Raw genomic sequence first — 19,757 nt, 5'->3', positions numbered from 1 at the left:
ACTGGAGAAGTGAGATCTTCGAGAATATAATTACGAGAATGAGAACATTGAATAAAGGCATTGTCAGATCGGCTGAAATGGTTTGTTATATCAAATTCTGAATCTGCTTCACAGAACACCACAAACAACATAAACTGGGACAAGATGACAGCCCAACATGGAGAGCTGTGCAGACCATGCTAGTGTGTTGCTCAGTAAACGGCACTATCTGCCCAGCATAGAGAGTATTGCAAACTTTACTATCATGCTAACTATACTCGCATCAGATTACCGTCTCCAGCGGGAAGGTTTGCTCTCTCTGCGTGTGTGTGTGTGTGTATATGTTTGTGTGTATGTGTGTGTGTGGTCATCAGAGTGTGAGAGAGAGAGTCCGTGTGTGTGCGCGATTGGCGTGGTTGAATGCGAAACTCATTGTTTGAGAAGAAACGCACATGGAGGAAACTATTTTAAACACGAACAACTGGCAGGCTTTTGGATAATCGACAGAGAGAGAATGAGAGAAGTTTCATCGACAGATGAGATAAAGTGTTTGAAAATGTCAAAATAAAGGTATTGCCAGAAAAAACAGCAATATATATCGGCGTGCACATGAATGACAGATGGATGGGATTTTGGTGTGAGGTCGAATCAGATTTGCTTTGGCAGGTTTGAAGCCGGGAGCATCAGCAGCAGATTATTAGCTTCATTAAGACTGTATTTCATAGCTCAAGGTTCAAACAGCAGATGGAATAAACCATTAAGATATATTCTGGAGTGTGGAGTATTTCAAGTTAGAAATGGTCAGGGAATGGTGTCAGGAATCAGCTCATGGTCAAAGGGATCACCCACAGTTGTGACTCGTCAGCTTCAGCAGCAGATATTGGCCAGGAATGGGATGGAAACAGTGGAAGGAAGTGGAGTTTGTAAACAGAACAGTGGAGATTGACCTCCATGCTCGTAATATTTAAATAACGAAGGCCATGATACAATAAATTGTAGTTCTCCGCTGAAACTGAGTAGTTCAACATAGAGACCCATGAGTAACATTGCCAGAGCAGAGGGAGACAGGAATTGAACACCTTCATTGATGTAGTTAGTAGTGGTCTGGATGGTGAATATCTGGATTCAGAATTTCAACAGGAACAATAATAGTGGGTAGAAGTGTAGAATATATGAAAGAACAGAAATTCAGTCATAACAAGTTTATAGAAAAAAAAGGACAGTGACACTTACCAGGAACACGAACGATAGCCAGGAAGGGATAATAAAAATATTGAATAATGCGAAGAATGTAATAGATCAGCAATGATAATGGCAACCAATCAAATGCAGAAAGATAACAAACATAATCGCACAAACTCCTTTTTATTGTTGGAATATTCCAGTTTAATGTTTTCAGATTCTGATCCATTGTTGGAACATTCCAGTCTAATGTTCTCAAATTCTGTTCCATTGTTGAAATGTTCCAGTCTAATGTTCTCAGATTCTGATCCATTGTTGGAACATTCCAGTCTAATGTTCTTAGATTCTGATCTCTCCTCCCCTTTTCTCTGGAGCTGCTGATCCCTGTCAGTGCTGTCGGTGATGCTCTGCTCATGTTATGGGGTAACACATTGAACGGCGCCCATTTATGATTGAAAGAGGGAAACCCTCCACTGGGATGATTAGAATCCTTGGAGACTGGCATTCATCACAGTCACTGAACAAGTAGGATCAGTTCACCAGTTCAATACATCACTTTTCATAACACTATAAAAGGGAACATTTATTGTGTTTGGATGGAATGGATGAGGGTTGCTGAGGGATGGACCATAAACATTTAAATCTTTTAAATCTTTTTGGCCTTGTATATGAGAGCATTAACAGGACACTGCAGGGCTCTATATATGTTTCACTCTGTTTATGAAAGGAGGCAGAAATAAAATAACAGATCGGCTGCATAAAAAATAACGACGGATGGGCATGATTCTAGATGCCTCAACCTTCAGTATGGTACTTATTGACCAGTGTGAGGCTACTCCGGGTTTTAAATGCCCTGTTTTCAAATCCTTTCATAACCTTGAGACAGAGCACTGAGACTACTGCTCAGGAACAGGCCGAAGCAATTCTGTCCCTATGGGCCTCTTACAGAAGGATAGGAGAAGGCCATTCAGTCCATATTAGCCTGTTGCTACTTGAAAAGGTGGAACGCTGGAATATTAGTACATTTTGCCAACAAAATCATTCAAAATAAAAGGATTTGTCGCTGCAGCTGTATGAGGTGTCACTGAGATGACACCTGGAGTACATTGTTTCTGTAACTGAGAAGGGATGGACCTCCATCAGATAAAGTTTATTGGCTGCTCGTAATCCAGGGGTTGATGTATCATTTAAAGTCTCGTGGCTTTTATACAGGGAGAGGAGAATCCCATTCCGCCTCTCGAGCCTGTTACAGAGGGGCAGGAAGTATTTATTTAACATTCAAGTCTGTTACACATAAATATTACTTTTACACTAGTTATGGAATAGGAAAGACCTGATGTAAACATTAAAGTTCTAACTTTGAACAAGGCCAATTTTGAAAGTGTTAGGTGAGCCCTGTGAAAGGCTGATTGGAATACCCTATTCACAGGTTAAGGGATGGTTGGGAAATGCAAGGCCATCAAAACCTGGTTTCAGAGAGTCCAGGACCAACGTGTTCCTATTAGTGAGCGGGGCAAGGCTGGTGGGTGCAGGGAGTGCTGGATGGTTAGATATATTGATGCTCTGGTCAAGGTAAGGAAGGAGGCATATGTCAGGTAAACAGAGCTGAGATCAAGTGGATCCCCAGAGGAGTATAAGGGCAGTAAGTATATCGTCAACTCGGAAATCGGGCCACAAAAATTAGAAGTAGGGTTAACGAGGTATTGAAGAAATTCTACAAATCTTTTCATGGCAAAAGATTACCTAGGGAGAGAATAGGGCACCTTAAAGATCAGGAAGGCTACCTATGTGTGGAACCACAAGAGATGGGAGGGATATGAAACGAGTATTTCTCCTCAGTATTTAATGTGGAGGGAGTTACAAGAGCAAGAGAATGAAGAAATGTATAGTGATAGCTTGAAAAGCATCTGTATACAAGGAGGTGTTGGTCATTTGGTAGGGTTAATGGTAGGGTTCTTGGTCAGGTGGAGGAACAGAGGGATCTTGGGGTCTATGTACATAGATCTTTGAAGGTTGCCACTCAGGTGGATAGAGTTTGTAAGAAGGCCTATGGAGTATTATCGTTCATTAGCAGAGGGAATGAATTCAAGAGTCGTGAGGTGATGTTGCAGCTGTACAGGACTTTGGTTAGGCCACATTTGGAGTACTGTGTGCAGTTCTGGTCGCCTCACTTTAGGAAAGATGTGGAAGCTTTGGAGAGGGTGCAGAGAAGATTTACCAGGATGTTGCCTGGAATGGAGAGTAGGTCGTACGAGGATAGGTTGAGAGTTCTCGGCCTTTTCTCGTTGGAACGGCGAAGGATGAGGGGTGACTTGATAGAAGTTTATAAGATGATCATAGGAATAGATAGGGTAGACAGTCAGAAACTTTTTCCCCGGGTACAACAGAGTGTTACAAGGGGACATAAATTTAAGGTGAAGGGTGGAAGGTATAGGGGAGATGTCAGGGGTGGGTTCTTTACCCAGAGAGTGGTGGGGGCATGGAATGCGCTGCCCGAGGGAGTGGTAGAGTCAGATTCATTGGTGACCTTTAAGCGGCATTTGGATAGGTACATGGATGGGTGCTTAATCTATTTTAGAAGTTCGGCACAACATCGTGGGCCGAAGGGCCAGTTCTGTGCTGTATTGTTCTATGTTCTATGTTCTATGTTCTATTTTAAAACACATAAAGGTGAACAAATCCCTGGGACCTGATCAGTTATATCGCACAAGTTTGTGGGAAGCTACGAAAGAGATTGCTCTGCATTTTGCTGATATATTTGTATCATTGATTTCCACAGGTGAGGTGCCAAAATACTGGAAGGCTCCTAACGTAGTGTCATCATTTAAGAAAGGAAGGAAAAACCATGTAACTATAGACTGGTGAGCCTGACGTCAATGGTGGCTAAATTGTTGGAGGGGATTTTGAGGGAAAGGATGTATATGCATTTGGAACGATAAGGACTGAAGAGGGCTTTGTACATTGGAGATCATGTCACACTGACTCGGTGGAATTTTTGAGGAAGTGATGAAGATGATTGATGAGGCAGGATAGTGGATGTTGTCTTTATGGAATTCAGTTAGAAAACCAAACTGTGGGCTATGCCCGAAACGTTGATTCTCCTGTTCCTTGGATGCTGCCTGACATGCTGCGCTTTTCCAGCAACACATTTTCAGCTCTGATCTCCAGCATCTACAGTCCTCACTTTCTCATCAAATGTTCTACATGGTAGCCTGGTTAACAAGGTTAGACTGCCTGGGATCCCGGGAGAGCTCACCATTTAGATCCAATTTTTTCTTGAATATTGGAGACAGGGCGTGACAGTGGACATTTGTTCATTAAACTTGGAGACCTGTGACCAGTGGCGTGCCGCAAAGATCAATAGTGGGTCCACTGCCTTTTGTCACTGATACAAATCATTTACATTTGAGTATATGAAGTATGATCAGTAAGGTTGTAGATAATACCAAATTAGGTGGTGTAGTCGACAGTGAAGAATGATATCTCAGAACACAGTGGAAACTTGGTTAGGTGAACCGAGCGGTGGCAGATGGAGTTTAATTTGATAAATGTGAGGTGTTGCATTTTGCAAGATAAATCAGGGCAAGACACGTAGGTCAAGTCCTGTCAAAAGTGGCCAATCAAAGAAAACTCCATTGAAATTATCGAATCTCTACAGGGAGGAAAGAGGCTATTCGGCCCATCGAGGCCACATCGACCCTCGGAACCGTATCCCACTGGATACACCCCTACCCTATCCCCCGAGCCTGCATTTCCCATGGCTAATTGACCTAGCCTACACATCCCAGGGTACCTGGGGCAATTTAGCATGGCCAATCTACCCCTTACCTGTGTATCTTTGTACTGTGGAGGGAAAATGTAACACCCGGAAGAAACTCACGCAGACACGGACAGAATGTGCAAACACCAGACAGGCACTCATTCAAGGATAGAATTAAACCCAGATCACTGTGCTGTGAGGTAGCAATGCTAGCCACTGAGGTACTGTGTCACCTTGTGGTGAAGGTTCTCTGTTCCTTGAAAGTGCCATCACAGGTAGACAGCGCAGTGAAGAAGGCACTTGGTGATCTTCCCTTTATTGGTGCATGCTTTGAGTCGAAGTATTTGCATGACATGTTAAATATGTACAGGACATTGATTTGGCCACTTTTGTAATATTGCCTTTAATTCTGGTCTCCCTGCTGTCGGAAAGATGTTGTCAAACTTGAAAGAGTGCAGAAGAGATTTTTTTAAATGTTGCAGGTGTTGCAGTGTTTGAGCTACAGGGAGAGTTTGAATCGGCTGGGACGATTTTCAAGTGTTGAAGCTGAGGGGTGACCTTATAGCGGTTTATAAAGTCATGAGGGGCATAGATAAGGTAAACAGTCAACGTCTTTACCCCAGCATAGGCGAGTCGAAAATTAGAGGACAAAGGTTTAAGGTGAGAGGAGAAAGATTTATAAAGGGAAAGGAGACACAACACTTTCAAAGAGAGACTGCTGTGTTTATGGACTGTGCACCCAAAAGAGGTGGGTGGAGGCAGGTCCAGTTACACCATTTAAAAGGCATTTGAATAGGTACATGCATGGGAAGGGTTTAGAGGGATATGGGCCGAGTGCTGGCAAGGGGGACGAGATTAATTTAGGACATTTGGTCAGAATGGACGACTGGATCGAAAGGTCTTTTTCTGTGCTGTACATCACTGAGACTCTGTTGACTCTTGAGTGTATAACACAGGAACAGGAAGAGGCTATTCAGGTTCTGAATTCTGTCAGTCAGTTTGTTTGGTCAGTCCTTCAACTGCTCGAGACTGGAACATAGGAACAGGAGGCAGTCACTCAACTGCTCGAGATTGGGACACAGGGACAGGAGGCAGTCACTCAACTGCTCGGACTGGGACACAGGGACAGGAGGCAGTCACTCAACTGCTCGAGACTGGAACATAGGAACAGGAGGCAGTCACTCAACTGCTCGAGACTGAGACACAGAAAAAGGAGGTACTCACTCAACTGCTATAGACTGGGATATAGGAACAGGAAGAAGTCACTCAACTGCTTGAGATTGGGACCTAGGAACAGGAGGGAGTCACTCAACCGCTCGAGACTGGGACACAGGAACAGGAGGGTGTCATTCAACTGCTTGAGATTGGGACACAGGAAAGGGAGACAGCCATTCATCTGCTCCAGACTGGGACACAGGAACAGGAGGGAGTCACTCAACCGCTCGAGACTGGGACAGAGGAACAGGAGGGTGTCATTCAACTGCTCGAGACTGGGACACAGGAACAGGAGGCAGTCACTCAACTGCTCGAGACCATCACTGGGAAATCTAGAGGCTTGTGAGGCCCCAGGATCCTATTATGCAGGGAAAGCAGGAGGTGACTCACTCCCCACCAGCTTTGGGCACTGGAAGAGAAGGGGAGTTTGCCTCTAACAAACAGAAATATATGAATAAATTGCATTCGTAGTCCACACAATCCTGCCCCACCATTCACTAAGACCATGGCTGATCTGATGGTGATTTCCTCATCCCATTTTACGAAGACCCCCTTCTCTGCAGCCTGTGCTCCATTTGTTGGCCATGTTGCCGACTCAGATGCTGCAACAACAGTCACCATCACTCATCCAGAGGGTCGGGTCTAATCTGAGGAGTCAGGATTTGAAGGGTCCAATCACAAGAATGAAAACATAAAATAAAGGCATTGCCAGAAGTTTAGTTCTCTCACATTCGCAATCCAACTCACCTAACCGGCCCATCCATTATATATTCAGGATGGAGCACAGTGTAGATCCAGCTAGCGAACTGCTGAATGCAACCCAGCAATATCCAGAGTTGAACTCTGTTCAGCCCATACCAATAATTGATCTATAATACTGGGCTAAATGTCCAGCGGGAGGAACTGTGCAGTCTGCACTGGTTCATCCATATATAACCCCAGGTTTTTGCATTGTTCAGCACTGTGTTAGATCACTGCCCAGTGTGGGGAAGCTTGCAGTCGATGCTGGAAGTGACAGGATGTGCAGCTCCCATCCATTTACAGCTCTGTATCTCCATTGCGCCTTGACAAGGGTGCTGTGGGTGTGAAAATCACTGGGAAGGAGAGATGTAAATTGAAACAGTTTAAATACCAATAGTTCCAACTCAGGCGCATACCACTCCAGTATTTAAAGATGAAATAACTGAGATAATGTCCAGTGAGGTTTTGTGGATGGTGCAAAGAAGTAAAAGGGGGTTGGTGATGTTATGGTGGTTGCACTATAAGCCTCCAAATAATTAATGGGAATTAGAGAAACAAATATGCAAGGAGACTGGCGAGACTTGCAGGAGCAATAGGGTTGTCATAATAGGTGATTTTAATTATACTAACATCGACTGGGACTTCCAGAGGTTTAAGGACTAAGATGGAAAGAAATTAGTTAAGTGTGTTCAGGAAAGCTTCCACAAGCAGCATGTGGAGGGTCCTACTCGTGAAGGGACAAACTCGACCTACTGTTGGGACATAGGGCAGGATAGGTGACGGAGGTAAAGTGGGGAGCATTTTGGGATTGGTGATTGGATTGTATTAATTTTAAAACAGTTATGGCAGGGACAGAATTGGTCCACAGATTCAAGTTCTAATTTGGGGCAAGGCGAATTTTGTTGGAATTAGACAGGGACTTGCAAACGTTGATTGGAGTAGCTTGTTTCCAGGCAAAAGGATCTCTGGTAAGTGGGAGGCTTTTAAAAGTGAGATATTTCAAGTTCAAAGTCTATATGTTCCTGTGAGGGTGAAGGGAAAGTGAGGTAGGAAGAGAGAACCCTGGATGACAAGAGATAATCAGGCTCTGACCATCAAAAAGGAGGCGTGGCTCAGGTTCAGCAGCTGGGATCAATGGAATCTCTGGAGAGTCCCAAGGGATGCAGGAGTTTACTGAAGAAGGAAATCAGCAAAGCGAAAAGGGGGTACGACTTGCCTTGGCTGAGAAAAGTAGGGAATCCAAAGATGTGCTGTCAGTATAGTAAAGAAAAAGAGCGACTAGAGAGAAAATAGGATGCCTTAAAATGCAAAGTGGGCATTCATGTGTAAAACCACAACAGATGGGCAAGGTCCTCAATTTCCCCTCTGTGTTTACCATGAAGAAATTCGTGAAGATCTGTGACCTTTGGTGGGGTTAGTTGTCATATCTTGGTACTGTTAATATCACAGTAGAGTGCTGTTGGACATATTAGAATGCATAAAGTCAGATAAATCTCTTGGTCCTGACCAGGTATATCCAAGAACACTGAAAGAGGCGAGAGAAGACAGTTCAGGGGCAAGGTCCCGGACGACTGGGCAGTAGCAAATGGAGTGCCCTTCTTCAAGAAGGGCTGCAAAAAATGCCTGGGAAGTATGCACCAGTAAGCTTCACATCTGTTTTCGGTAATCCACTTGAGAAGGTTCTGAGAGATAAGATGTGTATGCATTTGGAAAAAAAGAGTTTGATTTGGAGAAGTCAGCATAGCTTTGTGCATGGCAGATCATGCCCTACAAATTTTGTTCGTAGTTTTTTGAGGAAGTGACCGGGAAAGTTGACGAGGGCAGGGTGATGGACATAGTGTATATGGATTTCAGTAAGGCCTTTGATAAGGTTCCACATGGTAGGCAGCTCGGAAGGTTAGATCGCATGGGCTCCAAGGTGATCTGGCAAATTGGCAACACAATTGGCTTGGCGTTAGGAAGCAAATGGCTATGGTGGAGGTATGCTTGTCGGACTGGAGGCCTGTGACTAGCGGAGTGTCTCAGGGGTCGGTCCTGGGCCCATTGCTGTTTGTTATCTAAATCAATGATTTGGACGAGAGTGCACAACGCAAGGTTAGTAAGTTTGCAGATGACACTAAAACAGAAGGGATCCAATGAGGAACATTACCAGAAATTGCAGCAGTACCTTAATCGGCAGTGGAAGTGGCTGGGAAATATCATGTGAAGTTTAACATAGGCAAGGGTGATGTCTTGCATTTTGCAATGTGAAATCCAGGTAGGTGTTTAATGATGAACGAGAGTGCCTTAAGGAGTGTAGTGGAACAAAGGACATTAGAGATTAGGTGCACGGTTGTCTGAAATTTGGGTCACAGATACACAGGACAGTGAAGAAGGCGGTTGGCACACAGGCATTCAGTATAGAAGTTGGGACGTTATGTTGCAATTATACAGGAAGTTGGTAAGGCTGCAGTTGGAGTATTGGGTTCAGTTTTGTTCACCTTGCTATAGAACATATATTATTGAATTAGAAAGAGTGCAGAAGAAATTTCAGAGATGTTTCCTGGGCTAAAGGGTTTAAGTTATAGGGAGAAGTTGTACAGGTTAGAACTTATTTCTTTACAGCCTAGGAAACTGAAGGGGGTTCTTAAAGAAGTGTAGATAGTCTGTGAGAAGATTTGTAGCTCGGCTGTTCATTGTTGTAGTCCTGTTCGCCGAGCTGGGAAATTGTGTTGCAGAATTTTCAGCGGACAGCTGGAACTGACAACAGGAAGCAGCAGATACAAACCACTATAAATGCCGGAGGAAGCATCACAGAGGCGCTTCACAGGAGGCCCCCAAGCACTGAGGATGTCACCTAGACAGGGGATGAAACGTCTGCAACAACAATTCCCAGCTCGGCGAACAGAACCACAACAAGAAGTGTAGATCTTATCAAATTATGAGAGACGTGCATAGGGTTAAACACTTGAATTTTTTTCGCAAGGTTGGGGAATCGAGGACTAGAGGACATCCGTTAATGTTTCGAGAGGAATAAAATGAAAATTAACCCGTAGGGGCAACTTTTTTACACAGAGTATGGTATACTAATGGGGTGAGCTGCCAGTGGAAGTGGTTGAGATGGGTACAATAACAACATTGAAAAGGCATTTGGACAAATACACAGATAGGAAAGGATTAGCGGGATACAGAGCAAGGGCAGAGAAATTGGATGAGTGTGGATGGACATTTTGTTCGTCATGGACCATCTGGGCCGAAGGGGCCTGTTTCCGTCTGTAGAACCGTGTGACTGTAAATCCGTGTGTTTTGGGAAAGAGACAGGGAGGGGGAGAGCGAGAAAAAATGCCATGGAAAGATATGTTCACTAGTTTCAGAATGCTGAAGTGAAGACATTTCGACAGTATCATGCAACACGGGTCAGTATTATGAAGAATTATCAGTGAATGGTATATTAGTGTGAGTTCAGGCGATGGAGAGTTTTGAATGAGCGTTTGTCCTGCAACTTTGTAACTGGGAGGGAGGAAGGACTGCAGAATCTTCATTACATTGAGCTGTATAAAACAGTAATTTGTCTCAGTTTCATTTTCGTTGATTGTGACAGAGGGACTGTCTGGACGAAGCTGAGCTGGTTTCCTGGTGCTCTCTTATCGAACTCACCTCATTAGCTACCTACCCCACCCCATGGTGTCCCTCTCATTCAATACCAGCCCGATTCTCCCACCCATCATGATTGACCAGACGGCACTCCGGCACTTTTACCCCATTTCTCTTCAAGTACCTGTTCAAGGGCATTTCCCATGGAACGCACTAACAATATATTCCATTTCCTTTATACTTTCATACGATGGTCAGCATGCTTTACACAGACCAAGCAAGAAATCTACACTTATTTTATGGTTATAGATTCCAATCACACTTAGTAATTCTGGTTATTTCACTTGACTCACCTTAATGATATTAAATCAAAGACAGCTTCTAAACATGTCTTGTTATAAAATACAATTTCGAGCAGAGAACGATCTTGCCCTCAGCCGTTATCTTGACCGTTATCAGAATTTGCCATTTTCATTTTTATGAAAGTTTCTCTTGCCCTTTGCATGTGACTGTTTCTGTCTGTAACAGTTCTGTCAGTTCGTTGGACGGCCGGTTTGTGTTGCAGAGGGAGGCCAGCAGCGCCGGTTCACTTCCTCACACTGACAGAGGTTACCATGAAGGGGAAGCTGTCTCAACCTCAACCTCACCCCATCACCCGAGATGTGGTGACCCTCAGGGTAAACCAGCATAAGTGGTCTCTCTAATGAGAGTTCTTTGGGACTCTATTCTATCAATGTTAGCATTTTAATTTTTAAAAATAATTTTATTGAAAAGAGATTTTTAATATTATAATAACTCAATAACAACACAACTCAAATAACTGAACAGAATTACACTCATGTGCATGTACATACAAAACAAGTTAAAAACGTTAAATGGACGGAAGAAAAACAAAAATAAAAAATAAATAATGAATACATAGTACAGCTCAGCATAACAAAACGATAGCTCTCGTTCTTCAAGAGCATTAACTGATACGCATCTTTATGTTCATAATTGTTTCTCATTGGATATTAGATTCATAAGACAATATATAAAAGCCCTTCTTAATGTGACAGATAAACCTGCATCGTGGTAATCCAAAAAGGGCTGCCATGTCTTATGAAAATCTGTTTTTTTTTGATGTACCATACTAGTGAGAAAGTCCAAAGGGATATTCTCCATGAAGAACTTACGACGACCTAACAGACCCAGGGTTTTTAGACATCCAACACAACAGAACATGTTTCCTAGCACAGAAAGTAAGGATATAATGCTTTTCCTCGTGTGCATCTGCGTCAGGTTCCCTGAGCAGGCCCAGGAAAAGAAAAACCGGGTCCATCTCCAATTCAGTCCCCAATACCTACTCTATCACACATAACACAGTGCTCCAATATATATGAAGACTGCAGCAGGACAACAATCAAGGGTAAGAGTGCCTGTAGTCATTCTGCATTTACCACATGCTGAAGATAATCCCACTGTGCATTTTGAGAGACAATCTGGGGTCAGATAGACCCAATGAAGAATTTTCAACTGCATGGAATGGGTCCTATTACAGATCAAAATCATTCGAGCATTTTCACAAATGTCCTCTCAATCTCTCCGAGTTGTTCGGAATCCCCAACTCTCTCTCGCAGCCATCCCAAAGCTGCACAGTCTTGTCTGAGGGGACAAACTCCAACTCATGAAAAAGGGTACTCACAGAGAGTGTATTCTAAGCAATAAGCACCCACTTCTCTCTATCGGATCTGTAAGAGTCTGTTAAAGGTATGTTTTTTAAAAATCAAATCTCGGATCTGGACAAAAAAACAGAAGAGGCCTCTACTAGGTCGTCCATACTTACAAGTTATTTGATCAAATGATGTCATTCTTTCTCTTTAAAATAATACGTGGTGGTTCAGTAGATAGCACTGCGTCCTCACAGCACCAGGGTCCAAAGATGTGCAGGTTAGATGAATTGGCTATTGATAAATCACACATAGTGTTCAGGGATGTGTAGGTTGGAGCATTAGTCAGGCTAAATATAGGATGGTAGGGGAATGGGTCTGGATGGGTCGAAGTCGACTTGTTGGTCCCAAGGGCTTGTTTCCACACTGTAGGGATTCTACTAATTCTAAATCACTCAAGCAAGTTACACCCATGGCTTCCCACAGTTTAAACATGGAATCCATTATCCCCGGTTGACAATTCGGTATACCAATTATAGGGGTAAGAAACATGATTTTGGCTATATTGCCCTTGACCTGACGCATTGGCATTCATGCTTTAACTTTATTGATAATCATTGGGTTATGATAATACTCCATAAATGTTGTCATTTTGTCTAAGAACAACAGACTAGTAAGGTTTCACTTTGTCTGAGAGGGTTCAGTATCTAACCGTATTGACACCAAGTCCTCAGTGGTCCACACACTAACATAGGATAATAAAGTGCTTAATTGATAGCTTTTAATCTGGAAGATCTACTCCCCATACTCTGTGGGGTAGTTTCAATTTGGTTAGCTTGATAAAGAGTCGCCTATAGTGTCAAATAAAAGAGATAAATCAGCCATTGAGTCTCCAAAATATCTGTCTGGGAAATATCTGTGTGGGTCCATAAGACAGTTGAAATCTCCTTCTACAATAATCTGCCACGATGCAAGATAACTTACTTTGGAAAATGCATCTACCAGGATTTTAAGAGGGTGCACAAGTTGGCAATAAACATTCAAAATACTGTACTATTTCCCATAGTTCAAGCATTCACACGGGGTATAGTAAATGAGGAGAGGCATTCATTTTCAGAACAGCTCGCCGACCTCGCCAGGATGTTGGAAGTGCCTCCCATCTTTGACGGTCTTGTTTAATTTTGTCAAACAAATGGACATAGTTCACGTTAAAAAAATGATCAAAGACGGATGTAATGAATATATGAAATAGGGAATCCACCCCCGTGACCATTTGAAAGGAAACCAGAATTTGCCTTCAACATAAGGTATTTCCCTGAGACCTCCCACAGAGAAGGCCACAAATGTGTAAAATTAATCTTATAGCCCGAAAAGGTGATAAGCGAATTAATGCATTGCATCACGTGAGCTGCCGAAACTGTGGGATTTGACAAAAACATAAGACCCTCATCTGCATACAATATAATCTTATGTGACTTCTATCTTACTTCTGGGGCAGGAATGTTAGGGTAATATTCCCAGTTGTGTAGGATGCCACCGAATCTAAGATTGTTGCAGGGATGGGGAAGAGATCAACCCTCATGTGCCATTTGTGCGGGTTAAAGGAGAAAATAAAATCCCTACTTGTGATGGGGATCTGCCTCCAGACATCCACCAGCTCTAGTTCTGCGCTCAAATCCATTAATTGCTTACATTATAACAAGGGTATTGGGGGACATTTGGACATTCTGTCCACCGTGCATCCATAAGACAGTTGAAATCTCCTTCTACAATCATGTGCCACGATGCAACATAACTTAATTTGGAAAATGCATCTACCAGGATTTTAAGAGGGTGCGCCGGGTGGCAATAAACATTCAAAATACTGTATTATTTCCCATAGCTCAAGACTTTGGGAATGATGATCCTTCCGTGAGTGTCTAATACAATCTAGTAATTTAAATGGAATATTCTTCTTCACTAGTATGGCTTCTCCCCTACTCCTAGCATTAAAATACGAGAAATAAATCCGATCAAACCCGCCCTGCTGTAACGTCAAATGTTCCTTGTCATCAAGGTGCATCTCCTGCAATAGGACAACATCCACTCTCTCGTTTTGAAGATTAGAAAGTACATTTTTCCTCTTGACTGGCAGATGGCTCCCCTTAATGTTCCAGGTACAACATTTAAGCCCATCATTATCCATAACACACTGTAGCAACATTTCAACCCTTGAGTTTCACATCGAATTACACATCGCTGAGAATGAATGAAAAAAAGACTCATTGAGCCTAAAAACTGTACAAACTAAAACTACTACAACTAACAAGCTCTCAAAACTTTCCAAAGCTAAACATAAAAAACCAAAAAACGAAATAAAATCCAAAATGCTAATGACACTCGATTGGAGAATTTACCCCCCACCGCCCACTGGGCATGCTTACATATCTCAAAACTTTATCTTGTGCCCACTACCAATATGGAATCCATGGCAATTAACAACAAAAATCGGGCTTTAACTGCCCTTCGGTCGGCACTTAGTCATCACAACTACCTTTGTAACACCCTCCAGCTTGAGCTGCAACCCAGACACAAGCAAAGAAAGAAAAAAAGAAGTAATACTAATGAGGAAGTTAAAAATGGGTACTCAACCCATTCCCAGCTATAATTTAACACTGGTTAATAGCAGAAAAATCAAACAAAATTTCCTTAAGATTGAAACATGATTATCTAAATATCCAGCTTACTTTAAAAGTTTTCGCTTTCTCTGGAGAGTCAGACGGGTTCAAGGATCCATTCAAAACAATATGGAACACAGCGGAGAACTGTAAGGAATACTGAATCTCAAGTTCCCTTACTCTTCTCTTGATATCATGAAAAGATTTTCTTTCCTGAATCACCGCCGCTGAAAAGTCCTGAAAGAACATAATCCTGGAGCTCTTGTCAATTAACCCCAGTGGATTTCAGAACCCCTGGGTTCTGAAAGATTCCATCAGTCTTTGTTTGTCTCCCTAACTGTGCAATCGTGCAAGGACAGGATGAAGGCGTTGGTCTGAGTCTGACTTCCGTGCCACAACCCGATGAACTTTCTCACTCTTCACCCGTCTCTCCTCAGTTTTGAAGTGAAGGAATCGCTGCAGCCAGTTCTTGAAAAAACTCACCAGCTGACCACCTTCTGTCCACTCCAGCAAACCGACGATGTGAATATTCTTCATCTTACCCTTGTTCTCGAGGTCGTCATCTTCTTCAGTTAAGATGCAGACCTGTTTTCATGGGCGTGGATCCTCTCCCGAGAGGAATCGATCACGGTCTCTGTCACTGCAGTTCGGCCCTTGACATCGTCTGTTCTGTTTCCAAGGCTGGCAAGTTGCTGCTCATGTTTTTGGAGCACGGCTGAGAGCGGCTGTAGCCACGGCTGAACGGTTCTTCAATCATGGCTTCAATCATTTCACGTAACTTGATGAACACAGTGACCAAGGCCTGGTGAGGAACTGGGTCTATTCAACGAGCAGAGTGGGTTGTAGCTACAGCCTCAGGTATGCTCGATGCTTTAGATTAGATTAGATTACTTAGATTAGATTACTTACAGTGTGGAAACAGGCCCTTCGGCCCAACAAGTCCACACCACCCCGCCGAAGCGTAACCCACCCATACCCCTACATCTACATCTACCCCTTACCTAACACTAGGGGCAATTTAGCATGGCCAATTCACCTCACCTGCACATCTTTGGACTGTGGGAGGAAACCGGAGCACCCGGAGGAAACCCACGCAGACACGGGGAGAACGTGCAAACTCCACACAGTCAGTCGCCTGAGGCGGGAGGCTTCTGACGGGTTCACCGCTTGTTGGGACTTACTCGATCCTTTCCCGTGTTTTGTCATTTCCATTCGACAAAACGGGATTGGTAAAGATTCTATCGCTCTTTTAGTGTTGAATTTTAATTAAATGCCAGGGATGGGGTGGGTTAGAGAAACACTTTGCCCGTGTGTTGATACAGAGCACAGCAAAGCAGACCTACTGGATCATTGCCATTTTGTATTCACCCTTAAAATTTTATCGATATTATCATTTCATTTTACATGATATTCCTGGAGGTTCTGAAGCTGTGTCATTAGATACCATTGTCTACATTTTCCCCCACTCTGCACATTGCTGCCCATTCCTCGATAATCCTTGACTCTGTTATTCATGAACCTTCCATCTGTGCCTCAAAAAAATATTCAACATTTCTGCCTCCATTGCTCCGTGGGAAAGAGTGTTCCTAAGACATTATAAAGACATTATAAACATTATGATCTGAGTGTGAGATTAGTTTTTTGTGTCTCCTTATCTGAGAAAGGATATAATTACATTGGAAGCAGTTCAGAGATATTTCATTTCACGGTTTCTGGGGTGAAAGGCTTATATTATGAAGGCTTTAACAGGTTACTCTTGGAATGAGAGAAAACTGCATACAAGACCTTGAGAAGAATGGATCAGGTATATACCCACTGGATGTTTGCATAGCCTAAATTTGCTGTCATTGTCATAGAACCTCTACAGTGTGGAGGCAGGACACTCCGTCCATTAAGTCCACACTGACCCACCAAGCGACATCCCACCTGGACGTGCCCCCCAATCTTATCCATGTAAGCCTTCATTTACCATAACTAACCCTCCTAACCTACGCATCCCTGGGCACTATTGAAATTCCACTATAAACTGCACATCTTTGGACTGTGGCAGGAAACTGGAGCACTGGGAGAAAACCCACACAGGCAGGGGGAGAATGTTCAAACTCCACATAGAGGTTCACCCGAGGTTGGAATTGGACCCAGCTCCTTGGTGATGTGAGGCAGCAGTGCTACCCACAGATCCATCATACTCCTCCGTTAGTTCTGTTAGTAACTTGTGGCGGACTAAAGAAATCTGCCTGACTTGTTCTTATCACTGAACCTGACCCAGTCTGAGACCTTTATCATCGGCGACGTCACCAACCTGGTTACATTTAAAATTTGTTGTGAGCAGTGGAAGAGTGGGAATGGAAAAGGAAAGAGTGACACCCTCCATCCTCAGTCACATCTGGAGTGAGAATAAAATCACAAAGTGGGGATTCATTCAAGTGGGAATTCTCTTTCCCAGAAGTTTGGGATGGCAGAATCTTTATATTATATCGAGGCTAGCTTCGTCTGATTTTCCATAGACAGGTGAATCAGGGATAATGGTGCATGGAGAGAAACGTGTAGCTGCGACCACAATGAGATGAGCCACGACCTTATTTACTGGTGGAGTAGTGTCAAAGGACCGAAAGGCCCGCTCTTGTCCCTCACCACTGTCTTCTAAAGTTCCATTCAGCCCTTTGGAACTGCTACACAGTGGCAGATCGAGGCCACTCCGATGGTTAGGTGCAGTTTTGGAAATGTACTTGGAAAATCCAGGCTCGGTCAGGAAGAGACACACACCCCTATACCCTGTTCCCAGGCTTCCCCTCTCCGCAACGTCTGCTTCAGATGTGGGTCGTGTTACAGACCCAGATTTACTGTGAATACAGACCCCATACCCCACCCAGCGTTAACTCAAACAAATCCTCTGCTCACCCAAATGTAGCATTACACAACACAACTTCGGGGAAAATAACCAGTTACTTTGCAAAAGCATATCATGTGAAATCAATAAAAAGGAACAACAGTAGGCTATTCGGCCCCTCAAGATTTCCCTGTCATTTAATACGAACATGGCTGATTTACTCCAGGTCTAACTCCATTTTCTTGCCGACTCCTTGTATCCCTCCACACCTCTCTGGGTTAGGGAATTCCAGGCATTCACTACCTTCTGAGAGAAGACATCATTTTGTATCTCAGATAGAAATTGATATTTCATATTCGGTATCTATGTCCTCGAGTTCGAGACTCCACTCAGGACTGGTAACAACTTCTCAACATCTACATTCTCAAATCCCTTCTGTGTCTTGTAATTTTCAGCAGTATCACTCTTCATTCATTTAAACCCCAATGAATAATCGCCTCACCATTTTAGAGATTCTCAATATCACAGCCCTTTCATCCCTGGAAGCCAGCTAATGTACCAACCTGGTTACTTGCTGCACCAGCATGCTGACTTTATGTTTCATACACAGGAACACTCCAATCCCTTTGTACTGTTCTTTTTCTGGAAGCGCTCTCCATTAAATAACAGCCTGCCTTTTGATTCTCAGTGTCATCCTCAAACTCAGATGTATATTGCACTCAGCTCCCTCCTTCAGACTATCAGTATAGAGTGTAAATAACTGATGCCATCGGACTGATAGCTGTGGTCCTCCAGCAGATACACCTTTATCATGAAGATTCATTTATCCTGACTCTCCGATTGCTTTGTGCTAACCAATCATTGTGAGAGGCGATTTCGGTTCAAACAATTAAAATGTGCATGACCCTAAAAACTAAGGGGAATAGAGCCATAGGGGTTGGGGTAAAACAGGCCAAGACATGCTTCTTTTGTAAGAACATTTTGTATACTCAAAAGTGGGATAATTTAAATTGTGCAAATGCTGACATTTTGTGAGCAGAGTAAAAAAACAAGTCCTTGATTGATGAGACCACTAACACAGACAGAGAAGAATAAGTCCTTGACTGATAAGACTGCAGGATAGAAAAACAACTCAAGAGACATCTGCTACAGATTGATAAGACCACTAACACAGACAGAAAAGAATAAGTCCTTGACCGATAAGTCTACAGGGTAATAAAAAAACAACTCGCGCTGCAGACTTTGTGACAAGGGTGCAGAATGAAAAAAATACTGACGGTTTAGAATGTGAACCTCGTGACTCTTTAGAGCCAAAGAGGGGAGGGAGTTGTGCTGTATATAATGAGAAACTTTGTAAACCTCAGGGCGCCTTTTCTCAGAAGGGTGCCCAACTCTGCAGACTTGCTAATAAAACTTTGTTTTCCTGAATTTGTCTAGAGCGATTATTGAGAAGCGATTTTCGTTTCTAACAATCATCATCACATGTTAATACATTTTCCATCATCCTACGAGCTTCTGTCTTGTGTAATAACTTTTGTTCTGTAATACCTTGAGGAAAATCTCTAGAAAGTCTGGTTTCTACCAGATCTCCTTTATCAAGTCCGCTTGTTGCATTCTCAGACATCTCCAGAAATACTTTGCATGATTTTACAGGGCAACGTATAATTTCCCTTTCACCAAACCACTCTGAACCTGCGTGAAGCTTTTTTTAATGTCCATGCTGGCAAGGTTTTCCAAATTATGCTCATCCCAGCTGCTTTCCTTTGGCCCCATTCCATACCCACACAACCCTCTGTGTAATAACACTGCTCCTGCGTGCCTTGTAAATTTTCCCTCTTTCACCTTAAACCTATGCCTTCTACAGCTGAATTCCCCCATCCCGTGGAAAAGACCTTGGCTACTCACCCTATCCATACCTCTCATGATTTTAGAAACTTCTATAATGTCATCCCTCAACCCTCCACCCAATACTAACTTTAAGAACAAGCATTTAAAGATAAATACTGCAAATTTGAAACTATAGTAAACATGAGAGATAAACAATACTTCGATCAAACTTCACACTGTGATTTGTTTTTCCTCCCTATTACAAAATTAAGGCAGCATGAAACTCTTACTAGTGCCAATAAGAAGCCAAGCACTCGATAGCCTTTGTCTAAACGAGGTGATGA

This window comes from Chiloscyllium punctatum, chromosome 50 (genome assembly GCF_047496795.1).
Source record: "Chiloscyllium punctatum isolate Juve2018m chromosome 50, sChiPun1.3, whole genome shotgun sequence".
NCBI lineage: Eukaryota > Metazoa > Chordata > Chondrichthyes > Orectolobiformes > Hemiscylliidae > Chiloscyllium > Chiloscyllium punctatum.
The sequence above is the reverse complement of the archived record's forward strand: the minus strand, read 5'-3'. Positions refer to the sequence as shown.